General features: G+C 48.8%; 1 long non-coding RNA gene across 1 annotated transcript; it reads left to right on the top strand.

The window, feature by feature from the left end:
* The first annotated feature begins 771 nt into the window (after positions 1-771).
* Positions 772-21,482, top strand: LOC125338159. The gene is made up of 4 exons (XR_007208214.1): positions 772-782; positions 12,044-12,048; positions 16,381-16,385; positions 21,302-21,482. It is a non-coding gene; the product is annotated as an uncharacterized LOC125338159 (long non-coding RNA).
* The last annotated feature ends 372 nt before the right edge of the window (positions 21,483-21,854 follow it).

Raw genomic sequence — 21,854 nt, 5'->3', positions numbered from 1 at the left:
GTACAACTCTAACCTGACTCAACAGGAGCTGAAAGTGAGAGCCAGGCTTTCACTGTGTTACGATTGTGTAACAATTGATCCCTGGGTCTCCTCAGGTGCTTCTGACTGCAGAATGGGATGGAATATGCTGGTTTGCCTTCAAATCTAGCTGGGTGAAGATTGCTGGGGAAGTCAGCTGAGACTGAGGTGTTTACACCTCATGTGGGTTCAGGCAGGTTCCACTGGCCGTAATTTCTCAGCTGACCCCAAACTGATCCGTAGGTGTTCCCAGCTGTTTGGGAAGAGCAGGAGTGCCTGGGGGTGTTGCGAGGCAGGATGAGGCAGGATGCTCCAGCACACAAGAGCAGTGTTTCCCTGAAGGGAGGAGATGAGTGAATATCCCTGTGTGTAACTGAGAGCCATGAAAAGCTCACCCAGGAGAGACTGCGCTCTGCAGGGTGCCACCATCTCCGTGCTCCTTATCAAAAATGTAAGCAAACAACAAATTAAACCCAATTATGTTTGTTTCCCAGGCCTTTGTTTATCCAGGGGATTAAGCCTGGCTTCAGCTGTTGGGATTTGGCAAGGGACAGAGCCCAGCTCGAGCTGAACCCGCCTCTGCTCGGTGGCCAGGGAAGAATTGCTGCCTAGAGGCAGAGAAGTGCAAACCAGCAGTTAGTGAAGTGCTGATGAGTGTTTAGGTATGCGAGGGCATCTGGGGTGTCTGCATGATGTAGGCTGGAAAAAAAAAAAAAAAAAAAAAGGCGTTTTTTTCATTTTCCTTGTCCTTCAGAGCTCTGCAGGTGGTTGGGGCTGAAGCACCTCTTCATTTCACAGAATATTCTGAGTTGGAAGGGACCCACAAGGATCCTCGAGTCCTGATGCTCTTAAGTGGCATCACTTGGCACAGTCAGCTAAGGAATCTCCTCGGCTGTGAGGGTGGGGCAGGGGTCAGATGCTGAGCCAGGTTTGTTAGGGAGGATGGAGCAAGATGTCGAGAAGGTCGAATGGAAAATCTGAATGGTTAAGGGTGGACTTGGTAATGTGGGTGTTTTCTATGTGAAACTTCAGAGCACTGCTTTTAACTGAAAATGGGAATTGAAGAACTAAATTGGAGGGGTTATGTCATATGGAAAGAAATAAATCAAGTTTAAACCTTCTGGGGGGGGGATAACTTCCTGATAAATCCCCCAAACAAAGATTTCCTGTGTCAGCAGCAGATGTGAACCCTTTCACTAAAATTGAAGACCTCCTCCAAGAGGGATCAAAGGGGAGGAGGCTCATCTCCGCTGCCTCTGCAGATCTGTTTGCCTCAAATGCACTTGTTAAAAAACATAAAAATATCTCGAGGAATGCTGCCTTTAAAAACAAGTTATTCAACCTGGGAGCTGCATTTTGGAAGCTGGTATTGAAGCAGATGCCAAGTTTCCCTCAGTGCTGTCCATCCAAACGCTGTGTTTAATTTTACAGACTTTCTGGAGCACCAGGGAGAAGAGCTGTAGGGAGATACTGCAGGAATTTCATCCCAAGCATCCAAACACCTTATTCCTAAAAGCAGCTGGAATGCCAGTGCTGGTTTATGTGTGATTATTATTTAGGGGTGGTTATGTGTGATTATTTCATCAGGAAATGTGGTAATAGGACAGGGACTGATGGGTTCAAACTAAAAAAGGGGAAATTTAGGTTAGATATAGAGAAGAAAATGTTCCCTGGGAGGGTGGGGAGGCCCTGGCACAGGGTGCCCAGAGAAGCTGTGGCTGCCCCAGGATCCCTGGCAGTGTCCAAGGCCAGGATGGACAGGGCTTGGAGCAGCCTGGGACAGCAGAAGGTGTCCCTGCCCATGGCAGGGGGTGGAATGAGATGAACTTTAAGGTCACCTCTTACCCAAACCATTCTGGGATTCTGTGATTATCACAGGTAATCAAAAACTCTTAATCTCCCAGTGTTGAGATGTCTCAGCAGCATCAGCTTGCTGCATGTTGTCACCAAAGCATTTGCAAATGGCTTTTCTAGTCTCCTGTTTGCAGCTGAAGCCCATCTGTTAGCTGAAGGTGCTGATAAGAGGGAAACAAAAGAGAATTTCTGTGGCTGGATGCACAGGTAGGACCTTGCTCCCGAGGTGTCCTGTTTTGGGAAGCTCTGTGTAAACTGCAGGCAGGTTTTGGGGTGTACCACAAACTCAACCCCTGGCCTGTGTTTGCTTTTGTTATAGCCAGAGGTACTGCAAAAACAATCCTGGTGCTTCCTGAGGAGCTGATACATCCTGGATCCACCTGGGTTCCTGTTGGGGAAGATGAAACAGGAAAGCCTTATAAATATGATTGCCTGACAAAAGATTTTGGGAATATGAAAACTACAGGCAACATCGAAATGAAAGCCACTTTTGAAATACCAAGTCTTAGTTACTGAACAACTGGAAAACAATGGTATGGCCGACTGAAGTAATCCCCTCTTGATGGAACAATACCCTCTGCTTGCAGGCAGGTCCAAGGGTCAGAGCAGACCCTACTAGCTCAGCAGAAGGGGTCCAAAGAGTAGTTTTTAGAAGTTAAGATGTAACACTCTATGGTAATATAAGAACTCTTACAGGCTGTATGTAAATGCTATAGGATTTGTATCTTGTATTAGATTGGTTACTGACAATTAGAATATTCAGTACAGAAGATGATTTATTGTATTGTAACCAGGACTTCACCATTCCATTCCATCCTTTTCTCATCACTTCTTCTTCACTCTCACTCCTCTCTCTCTCTCTTACCTGCTTACTCTCCTGCTCTCTTGGGCCTGCTCAGAGCTGCCAGCTGCAGCTCTAAGCAGTGCCCCCATACCCACGCCCTTTGCAATAAACCGCATGTTCCAAGATCTGCCTATAGAGATCTCTCGTCACCGACCGTCTACGCCCGGTCCAGACTGAACCCCAAAGCTCCCTACAGGTTCCAGATCCCCATCGCTGGCAGTGCCCAAGGCCAGGCTGGATGAGGCTTGGAGCAGCCTGGGCCAGTGGAAGGTGTCCCTGCCCATGGCAGGGGTGGCACTGGATGATCTTTAAGGTCCCTTCACAACCAAACCACTGCTGATTCTATTCTATGATCCCACACGTGTTCCAGCTCTGGGCTTTGCTGAAGGCATTGCCTGCTGTTTGCTGCTTCTCCTGGCCCCCTCCTCCTTCAGCCACTGGCTGCAGTTTGTATTTCCCCTTTTATTGCCTTTGGCTCTGTCACGATGGGCGGTGCAGTATTTTTGTTCTTCACTTAATAATCTTTTGGCGGCTGTTGGACATCATTTCTCATTGTATTGGTGGAGGATTAGCTGAGATGATGGGAGATATTTCCTGTCTTAGCCAGCGGGATGGGCTTTGCAGGGCTTGTGCCTTCTTTTCTCATAGTGTAATGCTTTGTTTGGGAATGTGCACAGGCAGCTCGGCTATGGGAAGAAAGCGCAGCCCCTGAAGCACGATCGCTTTTATTTGTGGCAAGAAGCCATGGAAAAGGCAAAATCACTGGTATTCCCAGGCTGGACAGACCTTAGGGCTGGGAGTTGAGGTCACTGGTGTCTGCTCATGCCTCTGCATTGTGGTGGGGGCAAATAGATTCCCTCTCTTTATCCCGAGCTTGTCTTTATTGAATCGTAAAATCACAGAATAGGTTGGAAAGGTCATGAAAGATTAGTTTGTTCCAACTTCCTGCCGTGGGCAGGGACACCTTCCACCAGAGCAGGCTGCTCTAAGCCCCATCCAACTTGGCCTTGAACACCTCCAGGGATGAGGAGTCCAGTTAGTTGCAGGTTTTCCCTTGGAAAGGGTTGGTGAACTTGAATGCTCCTGGCACCCTCTGCTTCATACCTGTGTTGTTGAGTTAAGGGATGCTGCAGGGCTTCTTTCAGGAAGTCTGGGAGAGGCTGTGGCTGATGAAGGAGCAGAGGGAACGGGGTCATCAGGGTGGGTGCAGAAGTGTGTTTGCAACCATCGCTCTGCAGGGCAAGAGCAAACAAGCTTTTCTGCAAAAAACAACGCAAGCCTGGGAAAAGGTTGAATTTCTGGGAAAGCGATTGGGGAAGGGTGGGTCTAGGTCCTGGTGACGGTCTGAGGGTGTTATCTGGCATCCCTCAGTAACCACAGCCCCTCTCAGGTTACTGTTTACTGGCCCAGATGGGATCTCCAAGGGAAGTTGTTTTCTCCTTGCAACAACTGCTCGGGACCAAGCCTTGTGCTTGCTCTCTCATCCAGCTGCAAGGCTTCAGTGACTCTTGAAACCCCCCGAGGCTCTGTCTTCCCTCTGCTGTGTCTTATCAGAACACAAGGTAGTCTCCCTGTCCCAGTCTGGATCCCGGATTTCTGTCTGCCGGCACTTCCGTGGCTCGGGCAGGACAGCCCTTGGCTGCTGAGATCAGATGCCCAGTGGGGCTCGTGTTACTGGATGGAGAGAGGGTTTAATGTTACGCTAGAGATTGTAAGGGGAGACAATCTTAAGACAGGAAAAAAAGGACTTTGCCGGTTCCAAGGCGATTTAGTTCTCTTGTAATAATAAGTGCGAGGTGTGGGGGGAGGGACTGGCCGTGACATGATCCCTCTGCAGCGCTTTGTAAAGACAAGGGCTGCAGACTTCTGCAACCTTCCTGCCAATTCTGGGTGTGGGATGTGGTACCAAAGGCTGAAAACCCAGACAGCTCAAGAGCAGTGGAAGGAAGTTAATGGTTGCTGGAAGAAGCGGGGGATACAAATGCCCCGCTGAGGAGGGCCATGAGCCCTCAGCACAAGAGCCCTCTGCACTCCCTTGGAGGAGAGAGGTCTGAGGCCAAGACAACTTCCCCCAGACATAAACAACCTTCCTGTGGGTCATGGTGACAAAGTGAACCACCCCCAGCATGCCTTGTTTCTATATGGCAATGCCTGTACCCAGTTGGCTGATTGGTTTCTACCCCACCCCCTGCCTTTCCCATAAACAGCCCCTATTTCTGCCCCTGGCCACTCCCTGGCCTTCCCTTCACAGCGGCTGCTGGACAATAAAAGCTGCCTCTGTGGAATTGCCATACGAGGCTCCTGTCTCTCTTCCCCGAGTTCGCCTTGGGTGATTTCACAAAGAGCTGGGATCACTTGTAGCTGAGAAGTTGCTGCACTTGCTGCCATCCCCTGCTGCCCAGGGAGGCCGGCCACCACCCCTGCAAGAGTGGTTCTGTGCAGGACACTCTCTCTAGGAAGGTCACAGCACACCGCGTTGTCCACCCCCGGCCCCCTGAGAGCCATACCCCACATTCCTCGGTGTTTGCAGTTCGTGCTGATTCAGTCCCTCGGTATCAGCTGCTCCAGTAAAGTGCCCTGGCTTCCACTGGAATGCAGTGCTGTGGGATTGTTGCTTCAGCTTTAACAAAGCCCTGACTTCTTCGTGTGGTGGCTTTGCTTTCTCCCACTTTTATTCTCGTACAGAGCAAGCACAGGCTCCATAACTTTACTGACAGGAGTCGTCTTTGATTTTCCCGACTGAATGTGGGGAGGAACTTCTAAACCAGTCAGTGAAATGCCTAACACAGTGATGAGGCTCCTTAAAGTAAAGAAAGTGAGAATCTCTTGTCAAACTCTCCCGGTTTGCGGCTCACTTCCAGTGGGAGCCGTGGAAAGGACTGTCCTTTAATCTGAGCTGTGAGTGCTTTATCCCTCAACTGCCTGAAATATTAAAAACGGGACTTGCTGCCTTGTTCAGAATGAGTTGGTGGAAGAGCAGGGCCCAGAAAAAGCAATTTTTGATGTGTGATAGCCAGCAGGATCTGCCTCTCCTGCACATCTGCCTCCAAGGGGGCTCCATAGAGCCCTCCCAGCCCAACGTGGAGCTGGTGGGACCTCCCAGCAACCTGAAAGGAGGCAAAGAAACAACGAGAGGGGGATCCTTCCCAGCAGCCAGAACAGTGAGCAGCTCCCACCGCTTCCCCTAAGAGCAGGTTTGTGTATCAGAGCTGGGTTTTTTGGACATCTGGCCTGGGATAGGTGTTTATAGCTGAGCCAAGGGAGGAATAGGTGGCTGAAGAAGTGATCAAGCTCCTCAGCCAAAGTCTGGCAGACCACGCTTGACGTGGACGTTGAACAGCAGACACACCATGAAGGCTCTCTCTTCTCACAGAGAGTAATTAATAATTTGTCTCTGAGAAATATTGCAAAGGAAATAGCTTGGGGAAGGGAACGGGAGCTGAACTGTTCTCCAAAGCTCCTCCTGACACTTTTAATCAGTGCTGCTCTGTCTCCCATTGACAGCTTTTGAGAGACTACTGATCGCTCTTCGTGCTGCTCCTAAAATCAGCTCTATTAGGAGTTAGAAATACCAGCATTCTTCCAAAGAAGCTTATTTTTATTATATTCCCAGCCTAATACTGGAAACCAAAGAGCTTTAGAATAGACCTGGCTGCAACTCTAGCATTTCCCTTGAAAGAAAGTAAGTTATGGGAAAAATCCCTCTTTTGACAGCATTCCACAAAAAAAAAAAATTCTTAATTTTCCCACAGGAAACTTGCAAGTCGTGGGTAAGTGGGTTTTTTCCTCACTTTTTTTGCTGTCTCTAAGTTTTTCCAGCTTGAGCTTGATGTTTCCAAGTGTTGCTGTTGTTGTGAGCTGGCAGGAGGTGCACAAGGGCACTGGCGGTCGAGGCTTTTCCTCTCTGCCTGGGAGAGGAAGGTGGAAATCCACCACTAAAAAGTGCAATTTTGAACCACAGCAAACTTTCTACTAGGTATTTTTTTCCCCTGAGGTTGTCTAGGTGGCAACAACTGGCCCCTCAAAGGGTGAGGTGGCTCACAGAGGCTGTGTTGTGGCACCTGTGGGAATATTGAAGGTTGGTCTGCACTGTCCTGCAGTGGATGTGTTTCCTGAGGCTGAGGTCCCTGGGAATGGGCTGATGTGGGTCCTCAGCCACAGTGGGAACATTCAGGAGCTCTCCCAGCGGTGCAAAAGGAATAGGACAGGTAGAGAACTCATTAAACTTCTTTATCATTCTATCACTAACATTTTGCTCTATCTACATCAGGCAGTGTCAGAGCATCAATAGAGAGAAGCTCCCGCTGGGAAGATGTTGCCGATCCTGCAGTCATCCTGCTCTGCAGCCTCTCTTGTTTGGGTGAGAAGCTGTAAGCAAAGAAAGCTGTTTTCTCATCTGCAAGGCTTTGCACGTGCAGTAAGAGGGGTGACAGAGAACAAAGGTCCCAACAGCAAGAGCATCTCAGCGTTGGGTCTGGCAAACAAACAGCTCGAGGATCCCTCGCACACAGAATGTTAACAATGTTTTAATTTCTGGGGGGTTTTTACTATTATTATTTTAGCTGCCAAGAGTTCCTTGCCAGCTTTCTCTGTTTTGGTTATTTTTAATCCTTGCTTGTTTGCCTTGCTGTCCCAGCCTTCTCAGGCTTTTATGACTGCAGCACTAACCCCTCGTGCCCTGCAAACACATGCTGCACGACTTTACTCACGTGAGGCAGCTTTGATGTCAAAATCGAGTTAAGTATGTGCTTTAGTGTTTATAAGATCGGGTCTTCGGTTTCTTAACCCTTGCCCAAGAAGTTTAGTTTACCGTAGCTTTCCCAATAAATCCCTGTCTGCTTCATTTCGGAGAACAGCTCCGTGTTTTTCCCCACCTCTGCTGAGAGACGCTACAGATGTGTGATACTTGGCACTGTGGCCTTTTTTATTCCCCCCCCCCCCCTTTGTTTTTGCTTATGACTTTGTCTCTGGGCCTCCAGTATCATGTTTTCCTTCCTCTATGGCTCTGAATAATCAATTTGGAAAGCCAGGAAATAAATCAAAGGTTCAGATAGTAATGTAGAAAGAACGAAGGGAAAAGCAGACATATGGATTTCATCACCAATGGAGAATAACATGTAAAATAATAACAACAGAGTGTAAATGAGTGTATGTACTCACAGGAGGCTTTTCCAAAATGATTGTTTTTGTACATGATCGGGGAAGTTATTTTGTGGTTGGAGTTCTTTGGAATGATTGTATCCTAGCACTGCCTGAACTCTTTCCCAGCCCTGTTTTTTACAGCAGTGGGGCAACAGCAAAGCTTTGGTGCGACCAGCTGCACCTTGAGAAGGGTTCAGCAGTCCTGGGGACTTCCCTGGAGAAGACTCGCTCGCGTGCTCAGCAGTGATGGTTTCCATCCCCGTGTCCCCTCAGCTCTGTGGCCTGGAATTCACTGCCTTTCCCCTGAACAAAATTAATCAAGCGTGCGAGTCCTTCCCTGGCCAAGAAAAATGATGGAGAGAGCATTGTCTGACAGTGTAAAGCAAGCCCAGCTTTGTGTTTGCTTTGAAACCGTAGATGCCTGTGCCGGGCCTGTGCTCGTGTGCCGAGTGACACGGTGGGCGTTGGACAAGGGACCACAGAGACCCTGCCATGGGCACGTGCAGGATTTGTGCTGAAAGCAGCACAACCATTTTGTTTCCTTTCCCACAGAACAGGATTCTTCTTTGCTTAGATGTTCTTTCCCTCTGTGATAGAAGGGCAAGTACAATGCCATGGTCTTGGACAAGGGATGGAGGGACAGGACACAGGGAATGGCTTCCCACTGCCAGAGGGCAGGGATGGATGGGAGATTGGGCAGGAATTGTTCCCTGGGAGGGTGGGGAGGCCCTGGCACAGGGTGCCCAGAGCAGCTGGGGCTGCCCCTGGATCCCTGGCAGTGTCCAAGGCCAGGTTGGACGGGGCTTGGAGCAGCCTGGACAGTGGAAGGTGTCCCTGCCCATGGCAGGGGTGGGATTGGATGATCTTTAAGGTCCCTTCCCACCCAAACCATTCCAGGATTCTGGGATTAGTCAGAGCTGTCAGCTGGAGCTGCGGTTGCCAATGCTCAGTTTGAAGTCAGTGATGCTTTAGCTAAAGGGGAGTTGGATTTAAAATTTCTTCACCCCACCTCCTTCTCAGTCATCTTCTCTACGCTATCAGTGCACAAATATCTTTCCTTTTTCCCATTTCTCCAAAATTCTGCATTAGCTGATGTGTTTTTACTAGTTGGGTGGTGGGTGTTTAAACCCAGACAGCTTTTTTAAAGAGCTTCTGGGATAATCCCACAACCCTTACACCACCAGAGGTGGGAAAACAATCTAAGCCAAGGGTGAGTTGTTCCTCATGTTCCTCATCTGCAGATGGAAAATTAAGATGCAACCCCTGCTGAGGTTTGCTTACCATGCTGGTTACTAATCCCTTCTAGAGGGATTTTGGTTAAATGTTTTTCAGTCCTTGGAAATTCCTGTAGGGAACTGAGGTTTTTCTACTGAAAAATCTTAGGGGAGGAATACGAACACTTGAATTTTGATGATTCTTAGGTCAGATATTCTGATTTACAGGCAGAAGCTAATGGAGAATCGTCAAAAATGGTGTTTCTGGGTTCTTGCTGCTGTGATGTGGATGTGAAGAAAGTCAGGACACTGCAAAAGTAGATCAGATCAGGCAATGAGTTCTCCCCAGCTCATCTCACAATCCTGGACTTCCTTTGAGTACAAATCCAGCACCTTTCACCAGCAATAAAAATCACACATTTTTCTACTTTAGCTTAGTTTTGGGAAAAAAAAAAATCAAAAAAGCACAAAAGAAACTCTCCCTGGCAGAATCCACCAGCTGTCCTGTAACTGCATTTCATTGTGAAACAGCTTTTCCTCATCAGAGCTGTGCCCTGGGTGCCATTTCTGGCTGGAGTGGGCTGCAGATAGACACCAGTGCCTGAGCTGGGCCGGGCTGGGCTCAGGGGCTGTGTGACCACGCTCTGTGGCAAGCGGAGGGGTACAAACTCAGGGAGAGAAACACGTGAGGAAGCGCAGGTCAGAAGAGTCCCCGAGCTCCAAGTACAGTCATTTCCAGCCTGAAAAACCGCCTGGGCCTGGCTCTGACTTGCTTTTCGGTGATGCTCTCTCTGGAGCTGGAAGGCAGGACTGTGCTTGGGGCCTTCAGCCCGGCTTTTGGGGGCTCCAGGGGTGTTTTCTCTCACCCCATGAGGTCAGGTATTACTCGTTAAAAGCTATTACAGAACGCTGTGGTGCTGGTGCTTAGTTAGCCTCCAAGGCTCGTTTCCAGCAGAGTTGGGGACGTTCTTGTTGCTGAACTGGGCTTGTTTTGCCAGGTTTTGCAAGTCCAAAGTATTTTGCTGAAGCAAAACTTCTTTCTCAAGACATTTTCCAGGATGTTGTCGTTCCTGGCACTATAAGATGAAACCATCTTAGGAGTGAACCAGACACTTTGGATGCATTTTAGTGATGACTAAACTCATGTGACTCAGTTCAACTCGAGCAGAGGGTATCTCACAGAACTGTAGAATCATGAAATGGTTTGGCTTGGAAAAGACCTTAAAGATCATCTTGTTCCACCCCCTGCCATGGGCAGCTTCCACTATCCCAGCTTGCTCCAAGCCCTGTCCAACCTGGCCTTGGACACTGCCAAGGGATGGGAATCTCACCAGCTTGGCTGTGACCCTGCAGTGTGAGCACAGGAAGCAATTCCTGAGGCACGGCTGCAAGGTGGCCCCAATCTGGAATACCTGCGTTGCTGCAAGTCTGGGCTCAGCCCTTGGTTTTGTGTTAAAGAGAGGTTTAAGAACCCCTGCATTGCTCTAGTCCCAAGCCGAGTGTGCTTCTCTTACCGCTCTCCCAGCTTCACCCAAGGCCCTGTGTGCCAGGCTGCTTTCTGGGGTGTTCACTAAGGCTGGCTTAGGTGTTTTATTACAAAAACTGTGTTTTGTTGCTGTGCTTTACCCAGAGAGCCCTTCTGAAGTCTCTGAGGGGATGGGGACCTCAGTTTGGTCTCTGATACCATTAACCAGCCACTCTCTGATGTGGGAAAGCACTAGACGTTAAATTCCATCACAGAGCAGGAGAACAGGGCTTTGTCAGGTGATGTGGACTGTGAGGCTCCTTGTGTTTGTGTTTCACCTAAGCTGAAGCAGCTGCATCCTCTGCTATCACCTGTGTGTAGTTTTTAGGACTGTAACTTCACATCACTCGGTGCTTCTGTGCATCGAGCTCTCAGCTCCTCTTAACTTGCACTGGGTGTCTGCTAATTGTCAGCTCGTGCCTCAGTTTCCCCACTCGGATGGCAATTAAAGCTGCTCCTACAATTAATCAGGCCTCTTTGCATATTATTCATGCTTAGCCTAATGCTGTAACACCACCAAGCCCAGAGCAGCGATACCCTGAGCCTGCAAATTCATCGAGGCCTTAGTGAATACCTGGAGCTTTGCAACCCCAATGGCTGCAGCCACCAGCACTTGGACATTATGAAAAGCACTTCCATCAGTCTATTCTTCATCTTAAAAAACCCCTTGTGGACCCTGGAGCCTCTCTTCCCCTACCTGCAGAAGATATTTGTCAGAGCAGAGGGTGTTGTGTGGGAAGCAGACTGTTTTGTTGCCATGTGGACTGCGGGGCTGGTTGTTTTGTGATGACAACACGAGCTAAGGGAGACCCTCCTGGGCTTTTCCCGAGTTGCACTGGCACCGTGTTGGTCCGAGGAGTAAAACCATGTGTTTGTGTTTCTGCTCTGCGAGTGCAGCGAATGTGACTCACCAGGAACACGCGGGGAAGATGTTTGTGGTGATGAGGTGTCACTTTTATGCAGTTACTTCTCTGGATACAGCCACATTTTAAGGCTTCTTTGCATGCCTGAGGAGCAGCTGGGCTGAGGCTGGGGAGAACCACTGAGGCTGGAGTGGTCTGAGCAAAACTGGGAAGCAGCAGTGAGCTGGGAGTCCACACCTTGATTTAGGCTCAGCTTTAGGGATGCAAGAGCGTGCGCTGTGCTGGCAGTCACTGGGACACAGATCCTCTGATATTTTGGAATTTGATCCCTTTGGTCCACTGTGATCTGTTTATGTCAGCAGAGCACTTAGATAGAAGCTCTTTAATCTCCCAGAGCTTATGCACATACCTCACAACACTGCAGATGGATTGGGTAAGCAAAAAGCAAACCAAACCCAACCGAAAAATAAAAACCAACTCAAGCAAAGCCTCTTTAAGCAGTTCAGAGCACACATCCCAGGGGTGCTTTTGACTATCCTGCCAATGCAATATACGTTTTATGGTCCTTCTAAAACGTGGGCAGAGTCAGTGAGCTCTGTACATGTTTGCATTGGGAGCAGGGTTTGTGAGTTAACCCTCGCAGCCAGCTCAGGGTCACCTCTCCTCTTTTCCTAAAGGTCAGATTTCCCACGGCCTCTCAAGGTTTCCAAGAAGCATTCCTTCTCCAGGGCCTGTAATGGAACTTTTCCCAGCCCTGTGCCATGGTGTGGCTGTGGCTCTAGGGGTTGGCTTGGGAGAGTTGTCACAACTCCTGCGCCTCGTGTTGGCAGCTCCTGGCTTCTCCCTTGTCCTGACTATGTCCTATTTGCAAGGGAAGAGGAAAGAGGTGATCTCAGCATTGTGAGCTGATCCCAGATTCTTCTTGTCTCCAGTGTGGTTTGGTATCCTTCAATTCCGTAGTTAAATTTTGTGGGGAGAGCAAAAAATCTATTAATCTTACTTGCAAACTCAGAATTTAGTGAGGATGGAATGAGCTGTGCTCCATGGTTCATCTGGTTATTCCCTAAAGCATGAAGAGTGATAAAAACCATGTTATTTTTCTCCTAGACCGCACATTAATAATGCTGAAATAGTGCAATTATTCCAAAGCTTTGGTAATTACAACCCCTGGACTCTAATCTCAGTTTTTATTGTAGGTTTTTATTTGTGAAAGTGGCCACTGCTTTTGGGCGTATGAGCCCCGTAGCTGACTTTCTCAAAACAGACGTGTGGTGGGATTTGTGGGGCTGTCCTGTGCAGGGATAGGATTTGGACTTGATTCCAGAGAAGCTGTGGCAGCCCCATCCCTGGAAGTGTCCAAGGCCAGGTTGGATGGGGCTTGGAGAAACTTGGGATGGTGGAAGGTGGAAAAAGGTGAGCTTTAAGGTCCCTTCCCACCCAAACCATTCTGGAATTCTGTGGTCCCTGTGGGTCCCTTCCAGCTTGGGACATTCTATAATTTTAGAGCAGGTTTGTGAGGATTCCGCTCATCCCAGCCCCAGCTGTCACCTCTGAAACACAGGCACTGAGTCTGGTGGGATCACTAGACCTCCTGTCATTTCATATTCAGCATCCCAACACCAAAGTCCCCGAATGTGCTGGCTGCCTTCTCAAAATACAGGCTGGAAAATCACCTCTCTGCCTGAGAGAGAAAGGAGGAATCGTACCTACCTCATAGCAGAGTTGTGGTCGATAATGTTCGCAAAGTGCTTTTTAATCCCCTGCTGAAAGGTTCTGTGCGAGTGTGAGTTATAATTATTACGTAAATGTGGCTCATATTTTCCTGCCCAAGCCCTCAGCTTGCCACAAAGATGTTTTCCCAGTCTTTATGTGGATGCCATTGGGTTTGTAGCTTCCTGGCTCGCTGTAGGAAGGCACAGACTTCCAAAAGAGAGAATTAAATTCTTTTCATCAGCTTGCAAAGCCAAACCAAACCCCAAACCACTTTCAGTAGAGCTTTCCAAGAGGAGAATTGATTATCCACCAGCAGGGAAGAGATGCAACTTCATTAAGGATGGGTGAATGGCTCCAGCTCCTACCTGCAGGTGCCCACCTTGGGAGCAGGGGTTGGGTCAGCCGGGTCTCCTGGAGGGAGCGCAGACAGCTGAGCAAACATGGGCTCTTCATCGTGTGGATCATCCGGCTAAAATAAACCATGAGGTCATGCCGGCATCGCCGTGGCACCCTGCGATAATTAAACCAACTCTCGGTCCCCCTGCAGCCCCCAGCCCAGCTTTGCTTACAGGTGTGTTGTTATTGAGCAGCTGGTGTAACAAATCCCTGCCAGTGCCAAGTATGAAACAGCTCAGGACCTGTCCAAAACCAACACAGCCGGGCCTGGAGATGGAGTCCAGGGGTGCAGTTCTCCCTCCTGGAGATGAAAACAAATCGTAAAGGTTAAAAGGCAGCAATTGGGGCTGTTGCTGTCTGCAAACTGAGGAATCTCTGTGCCTCTTCCCAGGAGGAAAGGAGTTAATAGGTAGCCAAGGTGAAGGTTTAAAAATAGAGCTTTTTGCATAGCTATTTGGTGATGTCTCTGCCACTTCTGCCGCCACAAACCCCAGTGTGTTCCCAGCAGTTCTTTAATGTTGGGCGTTTGCAGGTTTTTTATGATGGGTTGGTGAATAGAGAAAATGGGCTTTGGAAGGAATTACTTTGAAGGCACTGGAAACCAGGTAACAGACTGTGTTGGGTCCTCAGTCGTGCTGGCACGGCCCCATTGGAATTAACAAGGTGGGTTTGAAACTGGGAGGACACTCCATGGAGCCCAAGGTGTGTGTGAGGGGATGGGTGTCCCAAGAAGCTGTGGCTGCCCCATCCCTGGAAGTGTTCGAGGGTCGGATGGGGCTTGGAGCAACCTGGGATAGTGGAAGGTGCTAGCTACAGCAAGGCTTGGCTCCCAGAAAAATGTTGGAACAGCTGAAGAGGGAAACGTGTACACAGCTCCCAGAGACCAGGAATAGGAGTTCTGGGGAAAAGCACAGGGAATGGGAAATGTCCTGCACAATGGCTTTTGTTATACCTGTGGATTTGGCAGCCTTTGGAGTGTGTACCCAGGATCAGGAGATCTTTAAAACTCAGGTTGAAGGGTCAGGATAGACACTAAGCATTTCCCAAGTTTTAGTTATAGAATTTAGGTCAGGATTCCCAACTGAAAATTAATTCCTCCTTACAGGATTAATCTTGGGAACATGGATGTGTCAGGACAGGATTTAGCCATGTGTGGGACATCACCTTGTTACAGCTGAATGAGGTGGGACAAACTGGCCATGCAGGGTCCCTGCCCATGGCAGGAGGGTCCCTTCCAATCCAAACCACTCCATGATTTTACAGTGCTGTGAAGTTGTGGTGAAAACCTTCCTGTGGTGAAAGTTAGAGGGGAAAATTCAGGCAGCCAGAGCATGAAGGACAGGGCAAGAAGGTTAATGCACATTTATCTAGGGTTTCCAAACAACTGAACATTCAGGGATGGGGATTTTAAATCCATAGGATGATGCAGGTGACCTGTCATTCCTGAGGTGCTGGTTGAGCCTCCATCCCTTGGGAAATGAGGGGCAGGCAGAGCAGGAGCAGAGGGAACCAGGTTTGCTTCTCTTGAGTGTTGTTGAGAAGTGTTGGGCAGCCTGGGACACCCTCCAGCTTGAAACCACTCGGACCTGACTCCCTTCTCCCTGAGGATTCCCTGAACAGGAGGGCCACAGACAGCACTGCTGGGAGGACTGGTGCTGTCTCCTGTTGTCTCCCCTTGGAGGAGCGCGTTCCCCTCAAATCTGAGATAAGGGGCCTGCTGTTTAAATGGAGTTTGTGTTGCAAACACCAAACTCTTGCTCCATGAGGAGAGTTTGGCACTTCTCCTGCTCTCCTGCTGCCTGACGGGTGGGAATCCGTGATTCGGGGTCTGCTCTGCAAGGTTGGATTTATTATTGGCGACTGGCCTCTGCTGTTGACTCGATTCCTGCTCTGATCCTGGAGGATGACTCTCTCCTAGGCTGCTCTCAGAGGGAACTCACATTCCTTTCTTATCTCCCACCAGCATGAGTTATGCTCTCAAAAATTAGTCCTTATTTATTAGCACAGCGCAGCCAAAAGCCATCTCCAGGATTTTCAGTTGCATGTGCACAAATTCCACCTCCCTCTTCTAGCCCCCCTGGAGAGATTCATTAGGAATAACCTCACCTTTCAGGGAATCAGATGCTCCTTCAAGGATGTTGACTTCCAACATGTTTGGAGACAGTGTCCCAAAGAGGTTAATGGATTCAGTTCATCTGTTTTCACTTAATGTAGCACTGCAACTGCATCTGGAGAGCTGTAAAATCAACACAAGGGCCCTTCCTTCTCCCTCAAACTGTAAACTGAGGCAGAAAAACCAGCATTCCAGGGGGAGTCATTTTTCCTTCTTCCAAATTCTAAACAATCAGGAGAAATTTATAATCTGGCCCTGCTCTTGGTGCTTCCTAAGGAAAGGAGAGGAGCGTGAAGCCCAACTGCAGCCCCACAGCAAAGCATCTGCCTCATCCCCACCTGGCAGAACAAGGATGTGGAATTAAAGAAAACTGACGGCAGACCCAGCTGGACAAGGATTTGGCTTTGGTTGAAGTCGGAGGAAGGCTCTGTGCTGCTGATGCCCAGAGGTGAAGAATTACAAAGGCGATGGGAGGGACTGCAATCAGCAGGGAAAGCACGGAAAGGCACTGAGAGGGATCAGATGGATCACGATATCGAACAGCCTGAGAGGGGAGATGCAATATCAGCAGCTCTCAGACACCAAGGAATCACCAGGAAAAGCAGCATCAGTGCAGAGGTAGTTCCAGCACAGTTAATAAAAGCTGTTTGCTGCTGCAAACCAGCAGAACTCAACAACTGCGGAGCTGCACCTTGGAGCTGAAGTGGTCAGAAGAGGAATCCCAGAGCAGGGACGCAGCAGGGCACGTCTCCCCTCCTCCTGTTCAGTCCTACGTTACTGTAACCCTGATCTGTGGGAAGTTACTCCTGGTTTGTGTATCCAAGAGGAAGGAAGTGGTCTCTTGAGACAGGGTCAGACCCTGGATTCAGCCCAGTTCAAGGTGTTTGCAAACCACTCTGGGAACGTGATAAGTGCCTGGTTTTATTCCTTGCTGACAGTCTTCTGAAATACCTGCAGGTGTGTAGGGCTGGATGGGTTTCTGTGCCCATGGCTCCTGCTGCAATGCATGGAGACTTGTCTGGGATGTGGAATATCGGGATTTCACTGGGAGTTCGCTTTGCTGGAGAGAGGAGATAACTGAGGGCAGGGATGTGTTCTTAAACCAGTCAACAAGCAGTTGTGAAGGAAAGGGGGAAAAAAAACACCAATCTCTGAGCTGCCAACAACTGGAAAATTCAGATTATCTGAGTGGTTCCTCACAGACAAGACATTATTTTATTCCAGTGCAAAGAAACATGGGCAAGACATCAAGTTACAAGCCAGAAATATCATTAAATGGATAATGGCCCATTATTGACATAGGAAGTGGGATGGTTTTGATAAAGTTAGCCCACACAAATGATTTTCTGGACATACAATTCGCAAGAAAGCTCTTTGAGGAGTTTTTTGAAGGAACGTGGTTATTGTTTTTCCCTGTATTCTTCTTGCTTGTTCCATTATTGAACAGAAAGAGAGCCCATTGCAGAAGGAGATTCAGCATCCCTTTTGCTCAGGAAGGCTGTTGTTGCCTGTACCCCATGAGTTTTTCCCTAAGCACCATCTGGTAGGAGCCTGGGTGGGGTGAAAATGATGGAAATCACATCCTCGGGGGTGAGAAATTGTCCTGCACGTGTCCTGTGTCTTGGGCCACTTGTCAGACAAAAAATCCAAGTTCCCTATTTTGTTGCTGAGAGGTAAAATGATAACTGGATACAACTTTGGGGGTGCTTTTGGTCATGTCTGTGTTTTCAGGGGATGCTGGACTGAAAACTTTGGAGGCCTTGTTGTGCTTCCTCCCTGGTGCATCTCACACTGTCTGTTACAGTGTGGAGAGAAACACACACACTTTGCCTTCTCTCATCTCCATTTGGTGATTTTGGGGATTTTTTTCCATCTCAAAACCATGTTCCATCAGTCTGCCTGCGTGTTTTGAAGCACGTGAGGAAGCAGGGATCACGCTCAGGGTTATGCTGATCCCAGCAGTCCCATTTTTGTGGTGCATTTTGCTGCCAGTTTTCTTCACCCATTTTGAAATCAAATGGTTCGTGAAGACCTAAATTAATTTGGGGTGGGAATGTTAAGTATCATTAAAAGTGATTAATCTCTTGCTGCTGCCAATCCCACAACCATTTTTGGAATCTTCTGGCTGGATTTCTAGGTTGAATCCTTGAGCTTTTTGCAGCCTGGAATCAAGTGAACAAGGTTGTTTGTGTTCAGCTTTCTTCATTGGCTTTGTTGTTGTTGGTTTAGGGCAGGAGGAAATTCAAGTATGAAATTATGGGGAAAGGTAAATCTGGGTGGGATTTGTGCTGCAGTTTATTTGGATGTGAGATGTTACATGGCACTAAACTCTCAGAGTACCTTTATCTCAGAGTTTACAAATACAAATAAGTGCCACACAAAACTTAGTGCACGATGAAAGATTCAAACATACACAAGGAGAGTGTTTATTTGAACGTGCTCTGTTTGTATTTGGAAGTGGCTGTTTCATTGTAGGAGGTCCAAAAAGTTAATTCACCAGAAGAAGTGGAGTTTTGGAAACAGCAGGAAAAGGACTGAAGCTATTTGGGGATCTGGTTTTCAGTTTCTTTATTCATTTTTGGAAAAAGTTTGTTCTGGCTTGAGCCAAACCAAGCTTTTTCTGAGATCTTCATTTACCCAGCTCTGATGCACAAGCACATACCAAGCCAAGCTCAGTAAATTTCTCAGACTTGCATTTTTTTCCAGGGCTCTTTTCCTCCCCACAGACCTCCCCAAGTGCCTGCACTGCAGGTCCAAGCCATGGACAGGTTTCCCTGGGATTCTTCCGGGTTTGGAAATGGTGTTGGACTCGCCTGAACCCGCTGGAAGCACTTTGTCTTTGCTTCGAGCTGTGCTGCGTGTGAAAGCACGGGCCTCACCCGTCATGCTGAGCTCTCACAGATGCACTGCCAGTGCTGAAGCGAAATCCTGCACAACTGGAGTTAGGGAATTGTTGTCCTGGAGGGTGGGTGGGGTGAGGTGGGGTTGAGAATCAAATCAGGATAATCCTGCTAAAGGATAATCATGGAATCCCAGAATGGTTTGAGTTGGAAAGGACCTTAAATCTCATCTCGTTACAGCCCCTGCTATAACACCTTCAATTATCCCAGGTTGCTCCAAGCCCCATCCAACCTGGCCTTGAACAATTCCAGGGGTGAGGAGTCCACAACTTCTCAGGACAACCTGTTCCAGGCCCTCCCCACCCTCACAGGGAAGAATTTCTTCCTAATCTCTAATCTAAACCTCCCCTCCTTCATTTTAAGGCCTTTCCCCCTTGTCCTGTCACTATAGGCCTCGTAATGAAAGTTATTATTACTGAAAGATGTGCTGGTGAGGATCTGAATGTCTTCATACAGGGAGGGTGGTGAGCCTGGAGTCCCAGTGTCACTGCCATTCACACTGAGCTGTGCTCCCAGTCTGACCCCAGCAGCCATCAGGTGCCAAAATGCACCCCTGTGGAGGCAAATCCTGGAGGTGTTTCCATCCCAGGAGTCTGGGCTCACTGTGCCTGCCCCCTTTCCCTTCCCTGCCCAAGTGGCTTTCACCTGTGTGCAATATTCTCCATTTCACTTGCTCTCACTGCCTCCTGCACCCCAGCCCGCCTTCCCTGCCTCTTTTAAAGGCTATTCCCACAGCTGTAGGCTGCCCATGGCCAGGAAATTCCCCGGGAATTACTCTCTCTGCTACCTTCCTGACGAGCAAAAGCTTTTTCCCCTCCAAAGCTTTCCATGTCTCAAGAAGTGTCAGGATTTAAGACCAGCTCCTGCAGCTTCAAGAGGCACCTCTGCTTTTATTCCCTCAGCCTCAGGGACTACTTTGTCCTGAAGTGTTGGGGACCCAGGAGTGTGTGTGAGACATGATGAGAGACCTGTGGAGCAGAGGGACGGGGTTACAGAGCCACAGTGTAAAGGGAGAGCGAGGGCTAAAGCCCAAGGGGTTGTGTCATGGAAGAGCCAAGAGCTGGGCTCGGCAGCACGAGCCTTTCCAGTGCTGGTGACTCACTTGCTGACATTTTTGGCCACTTCCTGGGCTGGAAGGGGCAGAGGGAAAAGCCATGGAGCTGCTCCTTGTAATGCTCCCTGGCCTGGGCACAGGGCTGGCTGCAGGAGAGGGGTTTCACAGAGGATGCCTGATGCTGGGAGCAGTCGTGGCCAGTACTCAGAGGTTTAGTCACTGCCTCGCTCATAGGGATAACTTGGAGTTGCATCCTAGGAAAGCATGAAAGGTCCATGATTCATTCTTCCTGAGAAACTGTGGAAAAGGATGTTTCAAAACACTTCACGCAGTCAGTGAAATCTAAAAATTTCCCAGTGATTCCTCATTTAAGTCTGACAGATGTGCATTTCCTATCTGCTTCCCAAGGACAGTTCTCTGTATTCTCTTTTTTCGCCAGTTCTATTTGCTGTTCCGTGTTTCAGTAGGGAAAATATTGAAAATGGCATTTGGGAATTGGCTTTTAACTCTCAGCACTGATAGCTGTCTGTGCAGAAAGAGAAGCTGTCTCAGCTCTGTGTGTTCCAGCAGAATGGAGATAACACCATCTGAAAAGGTTAAATGCAGCTTGTCTGTGCAAAGTGGAGGGGGAGCTTGTTTTTGTGGTGGGTTTGGGGTTGGTTTTTTGTTGTGGTTGTTTGGTTGGGTTTTTGTTGGGCTTTTTTAGTGCTGTGGTGCTTGGTGTGATGCCTGAGGCTGTGCCTTCCACCTTGTGCCTCCTCTGCCCCTGGCACCTGCAGTGTGTGTATTTCAGAAGGCAATGAAATTGGAAGTATTTTCTGTCATGCCTCTAAAATAGACTTAAAATCTCCACTTAGGTTTAGACTTCTCAAAGTTGGGAGTAAGGAGTTGAAAGAATCGGAACTGCCCCTCTTGGGTTTGGTATAAAATCCCAGTTTTCTTGTTTTTCAGCTGCAGATGTGCTTTGAGGTTTGGTTTGCTGAAGAGAAGGTATTTTCCATTTTTGAAACATCTTTGTGCTTTCTTTTGCACATAGAAGAAATCAGGAGAAAAGCAGGAGGAAAAAACAGTTTAAACTTGTAGGCAGGACTATTTTTGTAGGAGAGAAAAAACCACAGGCTAGTGACCAAAGGGAGAATTCCTTCGGAAACCTCCATCATGGCAGCGGTGCTGCTCTCTCCAGGTGGCAGCTCCTGTGTCATCTCTCTGATCATTTCCTTGCCAACATCTGGTCCACAGCCTCTGAAGTCACCAGAAATTTTGCCGTTCATTTCCAAGGCTCTCAGATAATGTTTTGTACTCATGCAAACGAACGTGAGCATTAAATATCCTGCTAAGTCTGCTTGGCTTTTTCCATCAAACGTGTCATTTAAATAACTTAATTAAATGAAGTCCTTTCATTTTAGATGATGTTTAGATGATGCACATAATTGCCCTGAGAGTGCAGCCGTCCAGCTGGCAGGGAGGTTATAAAAGATGTAAAACATTTTAATAAAAACAAGACCCTCCTCGGGTTTGGACTCTGTAAAGGGTGGAAGGCCCGTGCATTGCACAGGGTTTGAAAACAGCCACAGGCACCAGGGAGCTGTCAGGGCTCTGAGTGCAGAAGTCTTCTGACCTCTCCTGTCTTAAATGTTACCTCAAATTCATGGGATGTTCATGGAGTCACAGAATATCCTCAGCTGGGAAGGACCACCAGGATCACCCAGTCCAGCTGCTGGCTCTGCACAGACACTCCAGCAATCCCACCCTGGGCATTCCTGGGAGCAGTGTCCAAATGTTCCTGGAGCTCTGGCAGCCTCGGGGCCGTGACCTTTCCCTGGAGAGCCTCTTCAGTGCCCAGCACCCTCTGGGGAAAGAACCTTTTCCTGATATCCAACCTCACCCTCTCCTGAATGTTGAAGGATTTTACCTCTTGTTCAGCACCTCAGTGCAGCACAGCTTGGGAAGGGATGAGTCCTGCTGCTTTTGCACCTCGTGCCTACAGGATGGGGACGCCCGGGGTCCTCCTTGCACAGTCATCTCGGAAAAGAGCCTTTTTGGAATGCAGGCTGTGGCCAGTTCTTTTCGGGCCCCGGCCTTCCCCAGCCTGCACGAGGACCGAGGAGGGCAGGCAGGTGCTCCTCACCATGTGCTGCCGCCTGGGAATGGCTCCTGGCTCCTTCTTCCCTCCGGCGCAGAGCGCCACGAGGAGCGGCTCCCTCTGCGAGGCAGGAGT

This window comes from Corvus hawaiiensis, chromosome 25 (genome assembly GCF_020740725.1).
Source record: "Corvus hawaiiensis isolate bCorHaw1 chromosome 25, bCorHaw1.pri.cur, whole genome shotgun sequence".
Classification (NCBI taxonomy): Eukaryota; Metazoa; Chordata; class Aves; order Passeriformes; family Corvidae; genus Corvus; species Corvus hawaiiensis.
The sequence above is the reverse complement of the archived record's forward strand: the minus strand, read 5'-3'. Positions and strand labels throughout refer to the sequence as shown.